The 7,637-nt window shown below is 43.1% G+C and overlaps 1 protein-coding gene across 1 annotated transcript in view; it reads left to right on the top strand.

The window, feature by feature from the left end:
* Positions 1–958: 958 nt before the first annotated feature.
* Positions 959–7,637, top strand: part of ZBTB24 (zinc finger and BTB domain containing 24) — a 51,244-nt gene continuing 44,565 nt past the window's right edge. Inside the window, exon 1 of the mRNA XM_068279453.1 lies at positions 959–993. The gene's annotated coding sequence lies outside the window, so the exon portion shown is untranslated. The remainder of the gene's footprint in view (positions 994–7,637) is intronic.

Here is a 7,637-nt window from a genome sequence, read left to right as displayed (position 1 = left end):
AGGGAGAAGAACTATCGTGTCAGTTGTGATGACGTGCACGTGACACGTATAATTTTTTTGCTTGTATATCAAGATGTTGCTTGTATATCAAGATGTTGCTTGTATATCAAGTCAAAATTTCACAATAATTTTTGATTGTATAGCAAAGCGCTCTTAAACCAAGTTACTCTCAATCCAGGGTTTTACTGTATGTGATTGGATTGGTAGAGCAAGACAGATGGTTTAGAAACGTGCTGTTCAGATTAGGACTCAGGAGGTTAAAGTCACACGGTTTGTTGTACTGTGCTGGGATAGTGGCTTGACAATGGAATAGCAATATTTGTTTCCTGCATATTGCAAGAGCTTACCACCACTTGAGAGCGGAGGGTGTTGTGGTAGGTAGATATATTTCAAGAGAGACGATATGGGGGTGGAGGGATAGACAAAGGATGAGTTGGTGTAGGTCAGGAGCAATGACACTGGGGTAGAAGAATAGATAAGGAGTGAGTGTTAAGAGCAGCAAACCTGGGAGGAAGGATAGATGAGATGGGAGATAGGTGGGTGTCTGGATAGGTGACAAAAGGGTATGGAAGGATAGGTTAGGAATAGTTTGGTACGTGTAGGTCAGAAGAAGTGACTAGGCAAGTTGGGATGTTAGATGAGGAGTGGATGATGGTTATGGAAACAGGCAAAGTAACATGGTGGATGTAAAAATAGATGAAGGGCACGTGGGAGTAAAAGGTGAGGGTCAGTAAAAGTATTGCCCACACTTTGACCACCAAACCTATACAAAGTAAGCTGCTGCGTCCTGAGGGGGGAGCAGCAGCAGAAGAATGATGTGTAGGGGAGAGGGCAGTGCCTGTTGAGGAGGGAAAGAAAGGAGGGAGTAGAGAAAAGACATCCTCCTATCAAAGACATTGCCTACAAGTGTCTCATTTCCCTTCCCCCGGCCCTGCATTTCTCCTGTTAAACTGCTCCTGGAATTTCTCATGCAGCAGGGAAACAGCATATCTGGTAAGCCTATCAAATGCTGCAGTCTTCTATCATGCTCAATTATAAAGACGTGATGTGTAGTCATCCTAATAAGTGGTGTTGTTATGTGACATGGAATCCCATCCAGAAGATCACACACCAAGGAGGAGTGGGCGCCGGTGCTGGACCCTTGCAGCAAGGATATCAATCAAAGTCAAAATAAGGTTCCTCACACGGGCTATTTTCAGGAACTGTGCAATGTATTGTTCCATCACACACATAAAAGACATCTGACCATTACAGCCAACGATTGTTTCGAGGCCAATCTGGTCCCCTTTGTCAAGGTAGTCCATACGTCTGTCCTGTGCCTTGACAAAGGGGACCAGAATGGTCTTGAAACGATCCTTGGCTGTAACGGTGAAACGACATGGGGCACATGCAATGTGCTCACGGCTTCCATCTGAAAGCAATCACTACTGTGGCCCATGGTTTACTTTCCCTAATTTTGTGCAAACATTAGTGGGGACAAGTTAAAAAGGCTTGGCAAATTGGATATGTGATAACGAGCCATAGTGTGAGGATCTTCGTCACTGCCCAAATCATTCTAGTGAAACATAACTAGAGTTTGAGGAACACTGAGTGGAAGGATTGTAAACAAAAGCTTAATTAGTGCAAGGGGCTGATCCATGCTTGACTTTACAGGACAATTAAAAAATGACCTATAACTTCAGCAGCCTATATCTCTGTATTGCTGATTCATTTCACAAGTGCTTTGCACTAAAAGTAACCTATCATTTTCTGGTGCCTCCATGACAACATACCCCTGGGTTTACTCAGGTCACCCACCATAGCACTACAATTTGACTGCATCATTTTGTCCTTGGTTAGAACTTAGTTAGAACTCCACTATTGTGTTTTTATAATTCATTTTCCTTTTATTTGTGGGTCTCTTAACTTAAGGTGGCCACTAATGATCCAATCTATTTCATCCAATCTTACCATTTCTATGTAATATAAGGTAACTGCCTGAAGTATCCATTCAGTATATTCACTCAATTTACCCTTCTACTACATAGATTTGGTAAGATTGGATGAAAAAGATTGGATCATTAGTGGCCACCATTATACATTTGGCTTTCAAGTTTGTTTACGTTAAAGAGAAACCGTAACTAAGAATTAAACTTCATCCCAATCAGTAGCTGATACCCCCTTTCCCATTTCCTTTTCACAAACGGATCATCAGAGGGCTCTGTATGGCTGATTTCGTGGTGAAACCCCTCCCGAAGTATGATGTCAGCGCCTCACAACTCTGAGGTCGACATCACACTGTGGGAGCCTTATTGCATTGTGGGAAATAACAGCTGTTTCCAACTGCCAAAAAAGCAAGCAGCAACTCCTTCCCGGGACATCACCTGCCAGCAGTAAAAATGTCACCATGTGATAAATGTCTGAATGTAAATCAGGGAGAGGAAAGATTTTACAATGACCAAACACTGACTAAATCATTTATACATAATTATTGTAAAAATTAAACACTTTTTTATTACATTATTTTCACCTTTACAGTGGGTACTATATTTGCCAGGGTTGGGGATAATAGACTGCCTTTTGATTCACAAAACAGCTAGGATAGTAGTGTACAAGAGTTATAGAAGATCATTTAGCTAACAAAAAAGGGGCATGCACTTTTCTACTTTAGCAGCTCCTGTACAATTAAAATTACGGTACTGTAAATAGTCTTCTATTCATGTGGCTAACTGCAAAGCAACCCTTTACAACTGTATGAACTGGCTGCAATAGCAGTACTATTGTGTATATAAAAGTGCAAAAATATACAGCATGCTGAAATATGATTTGATTTTTAAAAATAAGCCCTTTACTTTTCCTCTTGTCTGCTCCTTGGCTCTTGCTGCCATCTTGTGTGTTTCCCTGTATTGCATGCATTCTCTACAATGCCTCGGGTCTTAATTTATCTACTGAATATTAATTTAGATTTAGTAAATTCCTCCATCCCAAGGTGGCCAAGAAGACTCTAACTCAATACTGTTCATCCAATGGAGCTTGCAAGTTTCTCCACATTTTATTCAGCATCATGATTTTAAAAAAGACATGTTCTCAGTTTCCTCCCACATCCCAAAACATACAGATAAGTTAATTGGCTTCCACCTAAAATTGGCCCTAGACTGATGCATGCACCACACAATACATACATAGACATATGACTATGGTAGGGACAAGATTGTGAGCCCCACTGAGGGACAGTTAGCGACAATACAATATACTCTGTACAGTGCTGCATAATATGTCGGCACTATATAAATACATAAATAAACACATAAATAAATGTTCTGAGGTTGTATTTCAACAGCACAGGATAGAAGACAGGGTCAAGAGGAAGCTAAACAGAACAAAGTAAATTGATTTCTGCTCTAGACCTCAGATTGGGCCAAACGGTCACTCCCAACAGGAAAACTACCCCGAGAAGAGAGGAAAGACAAAGTTATACAAGGCAAACATTACAAAATACATGATCATGTGATTTTGGGCAGGTTAGGAAGTGCCAACAATTCAAGTACAAGGCGGTCATAGGAAAGATGCACACTATCATGCAGAATACACTAGGGAATGAATGGAGGACCTTGCCAAATGCTTACAATCTAAGGGGAGGGGAGATGGACATAATAGGTAGGGCTGTAGAATAAGTATTCAGTGGGGGGTTACTGTGTGGTAGAAGGTAGGTTGGCCATCTTGAAGAGGTAGGTTTTGAGGACTTGCTTGAATGTGTTAAATGGTAATGTTGCCATATTATGTGTGGTTCTGGTGGTAAAACTGCAATATTACCTGTGGTTTTGTGGATAATGCTGCCATATTAGTTCTGGTTCTGGTGGTAAAGCTGCAATAGTCACAATGGCTTTAGAGGTAACTGCAATATTACAGTTGGTTCTGGAGTGAACACTGCCATATTATGCTAGGCATACACTGATACAATTATGCGCCGGAGCGAGCCGCTGGCTCGATGCCGGCGCATCCCCGCGTGCACGCGGATCGATTCCCGCTCGTCCCCGCCGGCGCACCTTATCAGCCGCTGGATTCCCCGCTATTGTCCTCCGGCGAGGATCGAGCGGGGAATCTATCCGGCAGGTCATCGGACCCGTCGGATATTATCAATCGAGCCATCAGTGGCTCAATTGATAAGGAACACAAACTCTGTGTATGCCCAGCATTAGGTGTGACTTTGGAGGTAACACTGCCTTATTACGTGTGTTTCATTCTGGAGGTAACGCTGCCAAATTATAGTTGATCTTGGAGGTAACGCTGCAATATTATGCATGGTTCTAGTGGTAACGCTGCAATATTATGTGTGATTTTGGAGGTTACTGCAATATTACAGACTAACCAGCAAGCTCATGGTGACCCAGAACTCATTGGAGTGTGTAAGGGACTACAATGGTCCTAAAAGCCCCCTTACTAAGATGTTAAGAAAAACAAAAGTTTGCTTTCCTAAAACAGAAAGAATTTGCGATAATTCAGGTTGGAGTGAGCTTGAGATGTCTCCCAGAGCAACACTGCTGAATATATGCAAATTAACCATTGTACCCTTAGAAGCTAAACACACCTCCAGAACCGCTGGAATGCAATGATGTGTCAGCTTGTTAATTTGTACAGAGCCATAATAATCCAACATGCATACAGACTGTTTCGGATTGTTTGGTGCTCATCAGTGCATGGCATGGATTAATTTGGCTCTATGGAGTAGGGCTTGTAAATCCGAGAGGTACAGACTAACCAGCAAGCTCATGGTGACCCAGAACTCATTGGAGTGTGTAAGGGACTACAATGGTCCTAAAAGCCCCCTTACTAAGACATTAAGAAAAACAAAAGTTTGCTTTCCTAAAACAGAAAGAATTTGCGATAATTCAGGTTGGAGTGAGCTTGAGATGTCTCCCAGAGCAACACTGCTGAATATATGCAAATTAACCATTGTACCCTTAGAAGCTGCAATATTACGTGTGGTTTCTGGTGGTAACGTTGCAATATTACGTGTGGTTCTTGTGATAACACTGCATTATTACATGTGATTCTGGAGGTAACGCTGCCATATTATATGTGGTCCTGGTGGTAAAGCTGCAATATTACATGAGATTTTGGAGGTAACGCTGCAATACTACAGTTATTTCTGGAAAAGAAACACTGCCATATTAGGTGTGGTTTTGGAGATAATGCTGCTTTATTATGCCTGGTTCGTTCTGGAGATAACACTTTCATATTAGGGGTGGTTTTGGAGGTAAAGCTGTCATATTACAGGTGGTTTTGGAGGTAAGGCTATCGTATTACGGGTAATTTTGGAGGTGATACTGCCATATTTCGCGTGGTTCTGGTTGTAACACTGCACTATTATGTGTGATTTTGGAGGTAACTGCAATAATACATGTGGTTTTGGACGAAACACTGACTAATTTCTTGTAGTTCTGGTGGTAACACTGCAATATTACATGTGGTTCTGGAGGTAATGCTTCAGTATTGCCAGTGGTTTTGGAGGTAACACTGTTATATTAGGTATGGTTCTTGAGGTAACGCTGCAATATTGTGTGTGGTTCTGGAGGTTACGTTGCTATATTATATGTGGCTCTCTGGATAAAGCTGCAATATTATGTGTGATTTTGGAGTAACTGCAATATTGCCTGTGTTGGACTTAAAGGGAAGGTTCAGGGAGGGTGGAGAAAAAATAAAAATCAATTTCCACTTACCTGGGGCTTCCTCCAGCCCGTGGCAGGCAGGAGGTGCCCTCGCCGCCGCTCCGCAAGCTCCCGGTGGTCTCCGGTGGCCGACCCGACCTGGCCAGGCCGGCTGCCAGGTCGGGCTCTTCTACGCTCCAAGTCCTGGTACTTCTGCGTCCCATGCCGGCGCTCTGACGTCATCGGACGTCTGCCGGGCTGTACTGCGCATGCGGCGGCGAGGGCACCTCCTGCCTGCCACGGGCTGGAGGAAGCCCCAGGTAAGTGGAAATTGATTTTTATTTTTTCTCCACCCTCCCTGAACCTTTCCTTTAACACTGCCAAATTACCTGTGGTTCTGGTGGTAACACTGTAATATTATGTGTGGTTCTGGTGGTAATGCTGCCTTATTACATTTGGTTTTGGAGGTAACGCTGCAATATTATGTGTGGCTCTGGAGTGAACGCTGCCATATTAGGTATGGTTTTGAGGATAACGCTGCCATATGAGTCCTATGGGAGAAAAGCACTATAGAAATGTTATTGTTATATTATACTGTATGTGGTTCTGGAGGTAAAGCTGCCATATTAGGTGTGGTTCTGAAGGTACCGCTGCCATATAACGTGTAGTTATGGAGCTAATGCTGCCATATTACGTGTGGTTCTGGAGCTGACGCTGCCATATTAGGCGTTGTTTAGTGGATGTATATGTGTTTGAAGGTCACTTTACCTAATAATGTTTGGGGAGAAAACAGGGGTCAATTATTTTACATTTGGCTCCGCCAGCACCTGTCATGAACACGCTCACTTATCGTCAGTTTGCAGAAGTAAGGGTGTGACTTAAAGAGGAACGCCAGTGAAAATATCGTAATGAACAAAAGTGCTTAATTTTCACAATAATTATGTATAAATGATTTTGTCAGTGTTTTCCCATTGTAAAATCTGTCCTCTCCCTGATTTACATTCTGACATTTATCATACGTTGACATTTTTACTGCTGGCAGGTGATGTCAGTGGAAGTAGCTGCTGCTTGCTTTTTTAGCAGTTGGAAACAGCTGTTATTTCCCAATGCAACAATGCTACCACAGTGTGATGTCAGCACCATGGTCCTGACATCACACTGTGGGAGGGGTTTCAACACAATACCAGCCATACAGAGCCCCCTGATGATCTGTTTGTGAAAAGAAAAAGATTGCTCATGGGTAAGAGGGTATCAGCTACTGATTGGGATGACGCTCAATCCTTGGTCATGGTTTCTCTTTAAAGGGAACATGAACCGAGTAAAATTATTTAAAATAAACACATGATGTACCTGACAATGAATATTTCATACTTACCTTGTAGTCAGTTCCTCTCAGAAGCTTACCATTTTCTTCTTAAAATGATCCCTTCCAGTTCTAACAAGATTTTGTCAGAACTGAAATATATCAGTTGCTGTAAGTTATATATCAGTTGCAGCTGAAAGGAAAACTGATGTGAAAGGTAATGCCCATGTTTCTCTATGGCCCAAGAGCAGGAGAGGACTGGGACCTTTTGGCCTGGAGGGAAAACACAAACAGGCCTGGTTTCACGGCAGCCCTAGCCCAAATGACTTCACACGCGCCCCACGTGCTATATAGCGGCATGGCCGGATTTCTGGCAAGGCCGCATAGGCCATGGCCTAGGGCACCAGATAAACAAGGGGCGGCCTGCAGACAGTGGGCATTATTTGCAGGGCATTATTTGCAAGTGTCCAAACAAATGAAAGTGGTCAGGATAACTGCACTATTAGTACCAGCTGGCATCTGCCTGTGCTGTGCTACAGGCAGCTGCAGTTCGTTAACCAAACGTTTGTGAACAGTTTGTGACTAGCAAAAAGCCAGACCTTGACCAATGACATAGCAGCAGCTGCAGGCAGTTGCAGAAGGCCGGGTCTCACGCACTTGGTGTGGGGGTTGAAAGGACCAGGGGCAGCACCAGCAAATAGTACAGA

This window comes from Hyperolius riggenbachi, chromosome 4 (genome assembly GCF_040937935.1).
Source record: "Hyperolius riggenbachi isolate aHypRig1 chromosome 4, aHypRig1.pri, whole genome shotgun sequence".
NCBI classification, from domain to species: Eukaryota; Metazoa; Chordata; class Amphibia; order Anura; family Hyperoliidae; genus Hyperolius; species Hyperolius riggenbachi.
This window is presented reverse-complemented; position numbering and strand designations above follow the sequence as displayed.